Source organism: Homalodisca vitripennis, unplaced genomic scaffold (assembly GCF_021130785.1).
Source record: "Homalodisca vitripennis isolate AUS2020 unplaced genomic scaffold, UT_GWSS_2.1 ScUCBcl_5555;HRSCAF=12336, whole genome shotgun sequence".
NCBI lineage: Eukaryota > Metazoa > Arthropoda > Insecta > Hemiptera > Cicadellidae > Homalodisca > Homalodisca vitripennis.
Genome location: NW_025781694.1, coordinates 5,696 through 22,959, shown reverse-complemented (window position 1 = coordinate 22,959; position 17,264 = coordinate 5,696).

Sequence of the window (17,264 nt, the reverse complement as noted above, 5' to 3'; positions counted from 1 at the left end):
GACAGATTCAAAACCCTTGCATCAGTGTTCACCAGAGTGGTAGAGCGCACCCTTAAAGTAGTGACAAAATCCCACCTTGGTCTTTAAAGTTGTGAAATATTAATTAAAAGAGCATTTCTAATGTAATCAACTGTTCTGTGTAAACTTGGTTTATTATTTTCAATTTGTTTACATTTATAGTGAGTACAAATATTTTTACACCGTTTTAGTTTTCATTACAGCGTTTAGGTAAGTACTCATCTATCTTACAAAATGCCCTAAAACATAATATGGTCAGAATTTGTCACCGAAGACTCCCTTTGAAGCAGTCTGCAAGGACTATGGTAGACAAAAGTTCGCTTGACTGTGCTTTTGAACTAATATACTAATTCCAACTCTAAATGTTCTAAAATATTAACAACATTTTTCAGTTTATAAAGAAATAAACGCGTATAGTCATTGTTAATATACTTTTAGCTATACATTTTTATCACATATTAATTATTAGATCTAAAAGATAATGATACTATCCAATAAAGTAAATTGGAATGGCCATAAATATAAACGTCGTGGCGTATTTTCTAGATTGTAGCAACAAGGCAAATTCAACATTGGCGTCAGAAATATAATTCACTCGATGTATGTATATATATTCTTGAAAAGAGACAAAATCAGCAAAAGAACAAAAAATAAAAATACTAATATTGACGCAATTTACAACGACAACAAATAAACACTTTTTAACACTTTTAACACTTTTTTGGTCGTGGAGGGATGGTACAACAATCGCGTCAACATTACCGCCGGAAGTATAACTTACTCAAACCAGAAGTGCTCATACAGGTGCAAAACTTACGAAATTGTATGTGAAGCAGCAGGTAACTGCTACTATTACAATATTTTTTATAGCAATATTTATGAATATATAAGACTATACCATATTCACACAAACATAATAAATAAAAAATCTTAACTATAGTATAACTAAAACTAATACACATAATGCAACGCAATACCAACAATCCCCTGATTTTGTTCCTAGATACAGTGCTACGGTCGAGCCAGCCGCTTCTCCCACCACCGCTATGAGCCAGTAGCCAAAAACACTCAGCTGCACACGTATCCACCTATGATATCTCCTATAATAGCTCAGCTTGTGTCCCAATGCGCCCACCCCCTTCACCACTTCGCGCATTTCACCGATGCTCCATTGACAAACTGTATCAAATGATTTTTTCCTGTAAAAATGAACAAATAACTTCTTCAGTTTGATATCATACCTCATTTATTTTCTATAGTTTTATTACAGACTTGTGTATTTGACGGAATGAACTCTATACTAGAAGAAACAAATTTCGTAGGACAATAAGGCTAAATACTAAATAATTTTATTTAACCTAACCAAAATTAAGAACATGAAATTCATTGGGGAAATTAACAAATTTGTATATACAGGGTGATTCAAAACTAAACGGCAATCTCTCGAGAGCTTATTCTATAGCTAAAAACAAGTAAAAAAGTTCATATAACCATATGCCCGGAAACGCTTCGTTAGCGAGTTACGCCTAGCGAAAGATTTCGCCCGGATTTCAGAACCCTTGGTGAAGTCAGGCCGTATAAAAATGGTAAAGGTAGTTACAAAGATACAAATACGATTGTTTTTTATGTTTTTATATCTGACAAATTTATTAAAATTCGTCCCAGAGCTGTAAATGCAATACTTTCAGAGATATCTTACGTAAAACACAAGAATTGGTGCAAAGAAATAACACATTTTTGTGTTTAACGTAAGATTACTTCCATAAATGTTAAATAAAGGTCATTTTTTTCTTAAACGGATTTGTAGAAAATTTAATTCTGAAAAGATTAATGTGAATTACTTAGGAAAAAAATTAATAATAGGTATTGAAATTTAGCTTTATTTAAAAATAAAACAGACGCACAAAAATGCATATTCTTATCTGCATAAAATATTAACTAATGTTTAGGTTGTGAGTAACAGCTGAACATTTATTCTAGACTGGACATTAACATAAAATGTATTTACCTTTATAAAACTGTAATAATCACCTATAATAGTTGCTCAAAGTTGCACAGAAATAAAATAATTTTGAAAACACTTTTTTAAGGTTTAACGGACAATTATTTTGTTAAATAGGCATTGAAGACCCACATTTTTACAAAGAAACTTGCAGAAAATTTAATTCTGAATAAAAGTATGTGCCACACGGCTATTAACAGCGAAGTATTAGTTTCTGGAATTTAATTTTACAACAAACATTCTACCAAGCAAGAAATTCCAAAGCAAAGGAAAACCGCATTTTAATGACATAGAGTAGCCTACACATAAGATTTATTAGGATGCAATTTAAATTAAGTTTTAAATAAATTATTGTTTTTCATCTAAAGCTTATAGGTCTAATACTACGTACCACTTTCATAACAGGTGTTCAAAAATCAGTCCTTGTACTTCAATACACTTAGCAGCTCGCTTTCTGATTGATCGAGTTATCCTCCGCAACGCTGCACGATTGTTTTTGATTTGTGCGGCGGCATCTTCAATTCGATTTATTAACTCTTCACGTGTATTTACTTTTTCCTGGTACACTAGGTTCTTCATCCAACCCCATATACAGAAATCTAATGGAGTTAGATCTGGTGATCTTGGTGGCCAAGTGTGTGGTCCACCGCGACCAATCCATCGCCCGGGAAACTGCTCGTTTAAGTGCATTGTTACATTATGGGAAAAGTGGGCAGGGGCACCATCATGTTGATAAATAATATTGCACCTTGCTGCTAATGGAACATCTTCTAATAATAGTGGTAGTTGTTCTGTAAGGAGTTCTAGGTACATGCGGGAATTTAGATGTCCTCGGAGAATGAATGGTCCTATTAATCGATCATGAATGAGTCCACACCATACATTTACACTAAATCTGTGTTGAAAGTTGCGCACGATTGTACTATGTGGATTTCCCTCTGCCCAAGTGTGTTCATTGTGAAGGTTGTTGACGCCATCTCGGGTAAATTGAGCTTCATCAGTGAATAAAATGGTTCTATGATGTTGACGGTTTCTAATTAACCAGTTGCAAAATTCCAATCGAAGAGGAGGATCTGTTGGTTGAATACTTTGAACTTGTTGTTTATGGTAAGGGAACATGCTATTTTTGCGCAAAGTTCTCCATACTTCAGACTGAGACACTGCGAATCGCCTAGAAAGACGCCGTGTACTGACACCAGGACTGCGTTCAGTAGCCATGATTATAGCCTCTTCCATATCTACATTATTCTGGGCAGGGCGATCCCGATAATTATTAATACTAGGAAGTTTACCTGTTACTCTTAGGGTACGAAATGATCCACTGATCGTTTTTGGGTTTGGAACTCTGCGATTAGGAAATCGTCTTCGAGAGAACGCGAAAAACGAGACTTTTTCGGTATACTTTTGCCGAGGGATATTTCGTTTAGAAAAGAGTTTAGCTATATCACTATGTTTGGAATTTATTTGTCAACAAGATCATCTCCTTCAAACACCTGTTCGTTGATATAATTAATTATGTTGAAGTAGCATTTTTAAAAATACATTGGTTTATTTTTTAAAATTAAAACTTAAATAAAAATTTTGGGAAAGAAATATCGGGATTTAATTTTAATTAGATTGTGAGAAGTTAGGGTAAAAACGAATATGTAATCCTTTGGCAAGTTAGTGCTGGTAATTTTAAATTATTGGGAAGGCGGTTCACTGCCTTGAATTGATCAGAACTTGTCTTGTACTGCAGTTACGTTAGATCTGAGAAGGCTATTGTTCTTAAGTTGGAAACAGCTGGGCCAATGAGAGAACGCCGCGGATGTCCATCAGAAGGGAGGGAAGGGGAACTATAAAACCGCCAGCTCATAATTTTCGCTCTTCTTTTGGTTATTATTGTGAATTAAGTTGATTACAGTGCGCCGTGTTTCTAAATTTTTCTCCGCGAGGGATTTTGAGGTAAGCACCAAATTTATTGTACGTTATATTTAAATAGTCTTCCAGATCTGATATTAAATTAATTTTGTTGTCTTTTTTTATAGGAAAAATTAAATTTGTAAAACTACACAGCAATCTGCATAACTGGTTCTCGATGAACAATAGAGCACAATAGAATCAAACAAGTTACATTTGGTACAAACTTGCAAGAAAAGTGAATTAAAATTGAACTTTGTTAATAACTTTGATTGAATTTTGGAAATTTGGTAATTTATTAATATTTAATTTGTACTGTATTATTGTAAATTATTAATTTAAAATTAATTGATCTTTAATAATTGTTTGAGAGAGTTGCATCTGGATTACAAAGACTTGAAAGTTAAGGTACAACTAGTGGAAAGAGAAGTTTAATTTTTATTTTTTGAATTTTGAGTGAACTTAGAAGTGAACATTTTAATTTTAGTTATTTCCAAGTGGTATTTGATTTTTACATGAAAACTGTATTATTTTATTTCAGAAGAGAGCTCTGATTTTAATTTTGATATATTTTTAATTCTTGCCAAAGGACCTTTTAATATTAATAAACGGTTTGTCAATTTTTGTGGAAAATAAAGTAATGAAAATTCTGAAACATTGAATCTTTTGATTTGCCAGTTTCAAATAAATCTATGATTTTATTTAAAACTGTGATTTTTATTTAAGATAAATCAGATAATATTTAATAGTTAAAAATCTAGTAATAAATTGTACCGAATATGCACTCGGAGCTTACTAATCAAAAAATATTTTATATCGTCTTGGATGTCTGAATATCTACAATCCAAGTCGTTATAGCTGCGAAGAAAAATTTTGACGCAACCAATGTTTGCGACTTTTCTGTCATGTTAGACGACTAGTTTCGATAGTATTTTGTTTATTTTTCTCTCTTAAATTATTAGAGTTGTGTTGATATCAAACGACATCAAACTTTTCCTTGTAAATTTTTCCATCAAGTGGTATTTATATCTTCAAGGAATAAACTAAATTATGTGTTTATTTTGTGATCAAACTTGATAATTTCGAGACGACTATAGCCACATTGATGCACCGGCATTACTCATATTTGTGAATTTTAAGCTTGTATGTATAAACTATAACATGAACAATGGTTTATTTTTGATTAATTTATTGTACAACAATTTAGTGACATTCACAGGTTTGTAGGCTAAATTTTGATATAAAAATCGTTATTTCTAGGCCTACGCCTAGATTACACATACTGTATTTCATTATTTTTGTATTTATTGGACACTATGAGTGGCCTAGCAAATAACTCAGGCCAACTTAGACAATTATTATTAGACAATGAGTTTTTATTATAATAAATTTACCTACTTCATTTTAAGCATCTTTTGACGGTATATTGTGCGTTCTTTCACAATTTGGTAATTGTTACATTAACGGCCGTAGCGGCAAAATACGAGTTTCGCGTTAATAACTTATTGGAATCGTCCTACAGAACAAAACAATATAAGGTTTGATGGGGTGGAAATGAGAAATAACGAAGTTCTAGAACATCAAAACTGAAACAACTGTTCAAGCGCGGAGCAATATTCCATGTTCTTCATCCACATCAGGCATCACGTGACCTTTTGTGACCATGATTCAACCTCGTGATGACGTCATCGGATGCGGCGCCATCTTTGCAAACGTAAATGATAAATAATACTGAAATGAGCATAATTTAGATCCAAATGAACAATGTTTTTCTTAAATTTCGAGCTACAAATTAATTAGTTGTTATCGAGTTGAGAGGAGTGCCTCCAGCCTCCAGCCTCCAGCCCTTCGGTGCTGCCCCGCGCTGATGTCAAGGAAAGAAAAACATCCCTCGAGATAGTACCAATCAGTAAAATATAAAATTCTAGAGGGGCTGATCAGAAGTATAAATTGAATTGTAATGGAAAGGCAATTATGTACCGTGTAAAAAACTTAATAAATAATGAATGCCCCTAATATGAATACGTATAAAAATTGACATTAATAGAGAACACTTACCATTAGTGTGTTCCACAGAATGTACAGAAACGAAATAATCTCGTTTCGGTCGAAACGTAACCTCTTAACATGCCCGACAAAACACTCCGACACACCAATTCACTACGATTGGTCGAACTAGTGGATAGTTGATCCATGATCGTCACGCACTCACTCGATCCAAACTACAGTACACGATATAAGCACTGACTTCTGCCCCGGAGCGTTCAGATAACAGATACGCTATCAGTCCCAGCCGCAGATAATATTTACGACACACCAGTTCACTACGATTGGTTGAACTAGTGGATGGTTGATCCATGATTGTCACGCAGACACTCGATCCAACCTACAGTACACGTTATCTCTGAATTCTGCCCCAGAGCGCTCAGATAACAGATACGCTGATAACAGATATTATCAGTCCCACCCGCAGATAATATTTACAGATATCCAGAAACAGCACACAAACAGAACATTAAAACATTAAGAACGTAACTAATTATGTATATACCCTAAAATCATGTTATTTGTCATTTGCACCCCGTAAAACAATACATATTTTTTGTTCAGGAGGATGAACAGAATACGTTGATAACGTCAAATTCGTGATTTGCCGCCTCGACCTTTAATCTTTAATTTCCAAATTAAATATATTTTTATGTTCAGAAAATTTCTGCTCTACAACTTATAAAAGGTCTCAAAATGTAATAAGCATACAGAAAATATCTTAAAATGTTAGAATGTGAATGTGAATATTATTAAAAAGACACACACACACACACACACACACACACACACACACACACACACACACACACACACACACACACACACACACACACACACACACACACAAACATTTTACTATTTACCAAAAAACAATTTACATATTTTAGGGAAAGTGGAGTTTTGTATGTTTTGCATAAAAATCCTTTTAAAACATTTGTATATTAAGACATTTTGTATATTTTGGAAAGTAATAAAACAAATTAATTCTATTTTTTATAAAGCTTTACTTTTGGATATTTTTGTTTTACTTTAAATTTTTTCACTGATAATGAAAAATAAAATCCTAAATGTAAATACAAAAATCAATACAACTGCATATAAATGTACCTTGTTTCGTACTGAAAAATAAAATATTGTATACTTTACTTCAATAATAAACATTCCTCATAGTTTTGAATGAAGGTGTGCACAACTAGTAAAATAGTGCCTGCCATTATAGGAATTTCAACTGCCAAATTTAGGTTAAACGTCGTAGACTGTTAAAAGGGCAAAAATCGTATATAAAAAAAGTAAGTTTTATGGGCATACAGCCGAATTAGACCGATTTTTAGATTCATCAGCACCACCTACAGGTTAGCAATGGCTACGTTATATACATTTTTGAAAACTTCTTGTCGCACCTCTTATACATCAAAATAGCAGACAAGTTACAACTTCTGACCAGCAACGTAGCTCCAAATGTCTACTCCTACATTGTTGAGAGCACTACCTACGGATATGCTTTTTATACTCGTACGTGAAACCAACGAATTTGATTTTTACCAGCCAATGTTAGGCTGTTTTGGTGACAGTAACAATATAGTTAGTTAACTGATCAATATTTGCAAATCTTGAAGCAAATGAATAAAGACTGCAATTTTCTTTCAACAACCGAATACAATAAAAACGAGTACATCCGCAATGCTTTAATTAGTGGTCATGTTAACTACCAGATGAGGCGAAAACTATTGAAGAATACAACTCTATCACTTGATGAAACATTAAATCAGGCAAGACCACTTGAACTAGCATAGCAGCAATCTGCTTCATATTTAAATCATCACTACGCTGAAGTTGCTTCAGCACAACCCGGTAGGCCTACTGAAGCTGTAGCTGTAGTTTCATCTTCAAAGACCTGTTTCTTCTGTGGAAAATCCTCGCATCCTAGAATGTTATGTCCTCCTGAAGATACAAGTTGTTCAAGATTGCAGCAGCTTCCAGCATCTGAAATAGTTAAAATCCTCTCACCTTGTCAAAGGTGTTCTGCCGAATGGATTGATTTGACACTGGACCGTCTTAGTTTTATAAATGAAAGTGTCAGGATGTGTAATGCCCTACAGATGATCAATTTCCATGGCAAATGCTTCTTTGTGTATACATGTTGAAAATCATTGCAAGGTTGCCGGTTGGTGAAAAATCCTATGAAACCACACATTAATATAGCCAATCTATGTTCAGATGTCATAATTGATCATGATGTATTAGAAAACCACTCTACTTTGGAAATTGTATTTGACGAATCAAATCCACTACTCAAAATTTGCAGCTTAGCAGCATTACAAGTGTAGCAAGCATCCTTGTTTTTAAATTTGACTGAAGGTTGCAGACCACTCTTCACAAAGTCCATAGGATATTTAAGAGAAGATTCTTTGTTTATTGATTCCGAAGTGAAGAATTTCCACGGATAATAGAGCCAAGCTCCTCTCCTTAGGATGCGCAAGCTTTTGTTATATAAATTTATACGTAATGGAAATTATATTTTGTTATACCACTTCTGTCGTATTCATTTTGGTATCACTAACGGCGTGACTCCTCCAAAGAACTATACATCGAACTGTTCAGGAGGAGTTTCTAGACAAAAATCTGCGGTAAGAATCTAGAGGAATACGACAAGAATCTGGACACATTCTTTATGGCTGCACAGAAATACAATCTGACACTGAATAAAGACACATCACAATTCTCCTTGAAAAGTAAAACCTTCTGGGCTTTCCATTTGATGGAAAGATCAGACCAGACCCTGAGAGACTCAAATCGCTCATGGAACTGCCTGCACTTAGGATTCACCTGCACTGCAACAGGGTTTAGGAATGTTTGCTTACTGTAGCAGATTGATTCCTAATTTTTCAGAGAGAATTCAATAGTTCTTTAAAAGCAAAATTCCTCTGAGCGAGAAATCTGTCGCGACTTGAAATCTCTGAAATTAGACGTATGTCAAGCTTCAATGTGTGCAGTTGTAGATGTTGCATCCATTACTGTTTACAAATTCGCCTCTTAATTTGCTACTGGAGCTACACCTAGCTATTTAGGTCGATCAGTTGCTTTCTTTTCAAGAACGTTAAAAGCTGAGCAGCTGCATTCATCTGTTGAAAAGGAAGCGTATGCTATAGAGTCTAGGCATTGGAGACAATAACGGGCTTGCTCAAAGTGCTTATTGATAAAATCGCGCGATGGCATTTGGAACTGCACTGTTTCAAGTTTGAAATTGTTTATTACCCTGTGAAATATAATGCCCCAGTGGATACTATATCTCTCATTTCTGCTACTATTAACTCTAAACGTGACCTCAACACATCTTAGCATAGTCACTTCATGTCATCTTGCAATAACTTGCACGAAACATTGGGTTCGTGTCAAAAACTTACCGATTTAATTTGATCTTCAAGAGACCTCGCCCTAATAACTCTATAATCAAATAGATTTTCACTGTGATAGACGAGTATTCTCGCTATCCCTTCGTCTTCCCATATACAGAAATTTTAATTCAAAATATCATAAATAATCTCAAGAACCATTCCATAATGTTTGGTACACCTGCAGACAGAGAGGTTAATCGTTTTCAATTTGAACATTGCAACCCACAAGAAGGCCAGTGTGAAAGATTCAATGGAATCATATGGAGGACTGTGATATTAGCCCTAAAATCAAACAATATGGGCTCAAATCAATGGGGATGTGTTCTAGATACTGCCCTCCACTCTATACGATTTCTTCTATGTACTGTGACAAATGCTTCAACTCATGAACTCATGTTCAATCAACCGCGTAGATCCTTCAATAAAAATTATATGCAAAATGGGTTGACAAAGCCTGGAACAGTCCTCTTGACGAAATTTTAATCAGTGATCAAAACACCACCCTTAGGTTGGTGGGCCTTATTGAAGCATATTCTGATTATGATCATATCATACTCTCTGATAGTTGAGAGTCTAGTATCTACTGGATATCTTACACTTACAAATGGAACTTTTCTCAATAGTAACGAACAGTTAAATTATGATTTGGAACTTGAGAGCACAGTGAACCTCAAGAAAAGTTGAGAACAAAACAAGTGATACCTATTGATGAAGAGACAGATGACACTAACTTTGAACTAGAAGATTTAATACCAAACGTTAGAAAAATATCAAGACGTGAGAGAACTCTTATCTACTTGCATGGCTATATAACTGATTTTTAAATACGAGGCGATCGTGGTAGTATAAACTGATCCAGTTACATTCAGCAGGTTACAAAAGATGGTTTATTGTCACATCAAAATAGTCTTGTTTACTCTATTTTAATATACTTTAGTTCTTTTAGTTTAACCTGGAACTGCCAAAATCGCAGTGTACGACCCATTTCCCCCCGCGTAAATACGAAATTTTGCATATTACAATGTGGGTGTTATTGTGGTATTGTTGGCTGAACATTTGCATAGGCTATCCTATCTATCTGTAAGATATTTAAATAAAGATTTCATCATTAGTTTTAAGTTTTACATGAAACTTAATTTCTATATATGAGTTAAATATGAGTTCTCCATGGTTCATGGACAAGAATGGTGCATGTCCATCCATGTAATTTGGCTGAGCTTCATTCCAGACTATCACTAAGTAGGTTGGACAAATTTCTCTGTTGACTGTGTGTCTGTTTGCAGGGTATCTCGAGAATAACATGAGCTATATTCTGAAATGTGCATGTAACGACAATGAGGCCTCTTACGTGACATGTGGTCTGGCGTACTCCTATTGTAGATAAGTTATAGCATGACCGGTGACTTCGAGATGCGCCGTAGGCAAAGACGGAACTAAAGTGGTGGGGGGGTGGAGCGGCTCAGTCTGTTGCCGTATTTAGCCTTGTGAACTTCGGTCACCAGTCTTCTATACGTGCCGCCCAAAAAACATTCGCTTGTGCCAATTCACGAGTTGTAATACAATTTGTGCATTAATTGCGTTGTGCTCATTACGTTTTAAGTTAGACTTTGTGATGGATCGTAATGTAAAAAGTAAAATTGGAGGTAGAAAGGTTATACACGGCCAAACAAGAGAAGTGATTGCAAATGTTTACCATTTTATGAAACGGGAAGCAGAAACCAACACACTTATAAATTTGAAGAAAGTTCAACAGCGTGTCGTAGAGGCAACTGGAATTTCTGAAAGTACGCTGAGACGAATTTTGAAGGAGGAAAAAAATAAGTCCAATTGGCAATTCTTTTAGTACGCCCAACGAAGTAAGAAAACGCAAACATACTAAAAATGATATGGACAATTTTGATTTGGGTGTAGTTCGAAGAACAATAAATAATTTTCATCGACAATGGGGTTTTGTTATGTTAACTATTGCGTGTGGATCGTTGGCGTTATTGTTATTTTAAGTATATATCATTAAATTAACTTGATACAAGTTGGTAGATAAAACTGAGTTTTTTCTTATTCTACTGTGTATATTGACAAATTAGTTTAACCAGTTTTATATTAATTTTTAATTTAGCAGCTAGGCTATGTCAGTTGAAAATTTTGTAGTGTACAATGGTATCTACTATCGTAAATCCTGAAGCTTACACGGTTAGTATATGATAAATTGAATTTTAATGGCTAACAAAGCGTAACAATTACAATTCTGAACTGTTGTCGTCGTTAGAGATCAAGAATAATATAAATTCCTACTCCTTCGAAATACGATGATGAGTTATACTACAACATACTATAATTAATTAAATTAAATTAATTTCTAATGGCCTTTCAATTTGCATAAACCACCCTGACAGCTATATCTCGACTACTTAGAATGGTATATAGAAACAAACCGTCTTTATTGCAATAATATAACTATCCATAATGTTATTCAATGATGAGTGACATCGTGACATCCAACGACGAAAATGGCTAATATTAAACAAGAAATTCACTATAAGTAAATAGTTACTTTTCTTGTTTTTTACTTTTATCTGTAGTTGTGCAATAAGACTATTTCTACTATTCGAAGAAAAAATGCTCATTCAAACGAAATGGAAAAAATACTAACAACTGAAAAAGATGCTCCAAAGTAGAGTCCAAATTAGAAAATATACTAACAAATATTACTATCACAAACTTAATGTTAACTCGTAAATATTTGGATTTGAGGTATACAGTACATTTTGGAAATTTCGTCACCATTTTAAAGCCTGTAACATAAAAAGAATAAATAATGTCAGCTCCACCTAAAAGGATTTAGCTGATGAAAACAAAATAATAGGTTAACTTATTTAAAACATCTAATTTTTAACATTGAATAACAGTAATAGTTGGAGGAGTGTGTTTTTTTTATTTGGAAGGTGGAATTATGGTTATCAGCATTAATTTTATATCTCTACTATGGCTTAGAATTTTGCCACTTGGACTAATATACCACGCATAGTTGTTATGTAATATTCATTTAAAATAAATTGTATTGAACCCTAATACTTCTGAACATTTCCACAAGTCAGTTGAAAAGTTCTGAAATTGGTGACATTAAAAAAACTACCAACAGTTTTTGAACAGTGAAAAACAACAATAGCCATTTGGAATCCAATATTACAATACTAATACGATATTTAAATGAAACGAATTCTAATCTCAAAACATTATCTACTGGAGGCATACAAATAGTATCGAATGGTGAATCATTTTTTTTATTCTGTGTTCGAGAGAATGTGAGTCTACAAAGAATATCGGAGGTTCGCCTATCCTGATTCATCTTTGAGCACTGACAAGTACGAAGGCTGCAAAAGACAAGGTATCGTTTTATAGTAATTTTTATTTTAGATTTTCGAGAATGGTTGGGATGTGAAATAGGGAGTATAAGTGTTTCCCTGGGAAAGATCCTCACCGACTATTGCGATTTTCAAGCTCATATACTACTTGTTTATGAGCGGAAACTTTAACAACTTGCTCTGCCTCACAGGGACTTCGAGCACGACGGTAAACATCTCCTCTACTATTGGAGGAAGTAAGCTAAAACAATGATTTACGAAATATAAATATAATAGCCAAAAGCAGAAAAAATGTTCATAGTATAAAAATAAAAATGTATACTAATAATACAGGTATACTGCTTTCTTTGTTTTGATAAGCTTTACGACTTTAATTACATCTTTAATAGTACACTTCTGTAGTCTCAAAATAAAATTGTATTTTAAAACTTACGGTTTTGGTTAGTAGAAATTGTAAAAAATATTGACTCTTATTATTTCAGTAGACCATAATATGAGATTAAATATTCTACATAAGCAATCCATTATTATTGAAAATACTCTTTTGTATAAATAAGAAAGTGTGGCTCTGCATATACCAATATATAGTTTTTGTATGACCAGCGGAGAACTGAGGACACGTGATTCGAACGGCTCAATCTATTGGGAAGGAAGCTTCCTGGAAAAGCAATCCCGGTACAAAATGTAGATGACTAGCGTCGGCTTGCAAGTCCTGAAATACTGAATAAGTGGCGTATTCAGAATTTGAGTTAGAGGTACCATAATCCATATTCTTATATTCCATATAAAAGTATAGTAGTTGTCTTATTTTATGAATAGACTGGATTTATGTAATCTATGTGTTCGTGTATTAAAGGTACAGGGTGTTTGGAAAATTGTTTGAACACTACTAAGAAATAGATGATTGTAAGAGATAATTGTTTTTTACCATTATACCATTCTCTCCATCTACGTGTATTTCCATAACTATCGTTGAAACAACTTAGCATATTCACGTACTATAATGTTAAATAAGCTGCAATCCTTGTGGGAATAATTCCGTGTCGAGTTCGTTCTGCAATCAAAATTCAAAATTAAAATTAATGTCTTTGAGATATATTAATAAAAAAGGCAACGGATAATTCTATACTTAAATTAATTAATTAATTTTATAATAAATATTTGTATGATATTTCCACTAACATTCATATTACAAAAATAAAGATGGTTCCTACCAAAAAATAAAGTAGAATAATTGTTAACAGTACAGGTTTACCACCGGATGGGAGAGACCGCTCGCGCTGAATCGATTGCTACTCGCGTATTTATAGGGTTTCCGTCCCAGTCTTATGGTTGGGTGCAAGTAATTAATGGCTATAAGTCCTAAATCAATATGTTGAGTTTAAAAAAAAGTAGAAGTCCATTAAATGTATAACTTCTATTTATGATAAGTAAACTCAGTATGTCGTGACTATACAAACACACGACATACTGTGTTTATGTTTATATTTCTCAAATGTGGCGATCTCCCTCCCCCAGAATAGTACACACGCAGGACGACGCCTTCTTCGACTTACCTCATCTACTGTAAACAACATTGTATTGACATGTAATTAATAGCTGTTTTTGATATCCACAAATTTTATTAGATATAGTATGATTTTTCTTTAAGCGAACAATATAGTTTATTCTCAGAGACGCATACTATCTGGCGTTTTTAAATAAAAAAGTGAGCACAACACTAAATGTAGTATATATTCAAACACGAAAATTATTTAGCTTTGTAAGTTAAATTCAGTACCTTAATTATGTACCTATCCCTACTCATGTCAGGAGATCAACTACTCATCAGTCTACGATTTTTGACTTTTTTGTCGACGCTGTTTAGTTTTTATTACCGGTATCTAAGGAAGCTTGATTAGCGAGGATCCCTTACTTAAAAACTTATGGTTTTATGTAAATACCAAGAATTCTGATTTAAGCGAACTCGTGTCATCCTTGACACAAGTTACACTGATATAATTATAAAAATAATATAAAAAATATAGATAAATCCTATGGACGTTTTTAGAGATAAAGTAGTTTGTGATTACTGAATTGCATAAGAGTTATTTTCGTTTTATTTATTATATGTATATTTTGTACAGAGAAAACTAATATGAATTATCCTGTTGTATCGGTATTTCGTTACGTAAAGATTCTATGGAAAAATTTCAGTTTTTTGTAGCATTTCTGTATGGAAGGGGAGTGAGAGCTTCGAGTTGACTCTGAAAAGTCCCTATTTAGTGTTATATATTTTAATAGAATAAATAATTCCCATTTTTAGTACGTAAATTGAGATGGTCCTTGTGTTTATACTGTCCCAGCTACCAACTGTAGCCTTGCAGCCTCTCAGTGATCGTAGCCATGATTGTTGTTGCGCAGTACTCCAATCTCTGCCATTGCGCTCACTTCCTCAATCAGGCCTTATTTGCCAGTACAAGATGATTCACAACTCAAATTGATCGGTTATGTAGTAAGATGTTACATTGATAGTTTGGCGTAATTTAGAAATAGGGCTATAAACTTTACTAACACTTGTTCAAGGCAAAGAAGGCAAATAGTTCTTAAAATAAATTTGAAATTTGCTGTGAATAAGTTCTCTTGCCGAACATAATATTGTTAAAGGATACTAATATCACAAACTTTGCTAATAAGAGCGGTAATCCAAGGAGTGGAAGAGCTATAGCCCCTTCTGTTATCCTGTTTGACCAAAATTAAAAAGGAATTTTTAGTTTAAGAAGTGATATTACAGCATTACTTTCAGGCAGTAAATATTTACATTTCCTGTGGGGATGCCCTAAACTTCCACTGTCCTAAGGAGTGTTCTATAACTCTACGTCCCTGGAGAACCCCGGTATCACTTTCTCCCTAATACCCCCTAATGTAGTTCTAGTTCTCCCTTTAGTCGGAATATTCTTTTTAATTGATCGCTAATGCTGAAAAATTAAACATCATTATGAACTGTGTTATCTCTACAACTCAGAGCCGATTTTCATTATGCAGTTATTTAAAATGTGTTTACCTTACATACTTTTTACATATATTTTTTGGATTCATATAGTCTGTTTGCAATGCGGTGTCTAGACAGTCGGCATTTAACGTTTTTTGTAACACATACATTACCGTACTTAACGCGTATAAACCAAAGACTTAGAGGGAGGACTTTACAAACTACCCGCCTGCAAACATTTGTCTCTGTTGCCCCAATACTTAAACTAAATGCACATAGTTAAATCGTATGCAATTGTTGAAATTTCAATAGAGTATTTCTGTAAATGGCCACTGCATTTTAAAGTACAAAAGTAACGTTTTTTCATACACAATTTTTGGTTGGGAAGATAAAACTGTTGTTAATACCTTAGGATTCTTTTTTACCAGATGTTTTGTTATAGCAAAGTGAGGATAGTGGCTGTAAAATACAAAAATATACGAAAATTATAATATTATTATTATGAAATAATACTTTATTATTTTTACTGGCCGCTGGTTTATTAGATAAAGGAATAAATTAAATAAATATTTAAATAGTCTCATGAACTTCCTTTAATGATTTATGTTGCATCTTACTTAATACAATGGTAAAGATAAAAAAGTAATAATTATGCTATTGGGTATTTAAACATTATAATTCGCTATCTTTTAATTTGAATTATTTGTTAGGCAAAATTAAGTGTATAGTAAATGTAATTATCTAATATAATTAATTAGTTTTGAGCTTTAATTTTTATGTGGTGCATCACAAGATAGGTTGCTAATGAAAAATTCGAATTGCTACATAGGGTGAAAATGATTGGCTTTAGATAGTCGGGAAATGATGGAGAAAAACTTTATTTTACTCTAAAAATTTCAACCAAACCCTATTCTTAATTAGTAAATATAAATTGAGTTTTAATTAACAATAATACTAGTAATCAGCTATTATTAACAATAATTTTCACCATAAGTTATTTTGTTCTGGTTGTAAGAAAGTGGATTTCTTTCCATTTTACAAATACCCTTACTTGTTTATTGAAGAGATATTTGATTTGTAGAGTGGAAATAAAATCGGATACCCTTGACATTATTAATTAATTTAATAATGAGTCAAAGTTTACATGTTATGAAAAAACAAAATTTTTGACTTTAATGTTAAGCCTTTAGAAATATTCTTTAAAAATACATTTGTGAAGGATTAAAATAATTTAAAATGTAGTATCAAGAAGCAAAAGTTAACAAACCTCTTTAGTAGGACTACAGCTGTATAGTGTGTTATCTTTAGTAGGACTACAGTTGTATAGTGTGTTATCTTTAGTAGGACTACAGTTGAATAGTGTGTTATCTTTAGTAGGACTACAGCTGTATAGTGTGTTATCTTTAGTAGGACTACAGCTGTATAGTGTGTTATCTTTAGTAGGACTACAGCTGTATAGTGTGTTATCTTTAGTAGGACTACAGCTGTATAGTGTGTTATCTTTAGTAGGACTACAGCTGTATAGTGTGTTATCTTTAGTAGGACTACAGCTGTGTAGTGTGTTATCT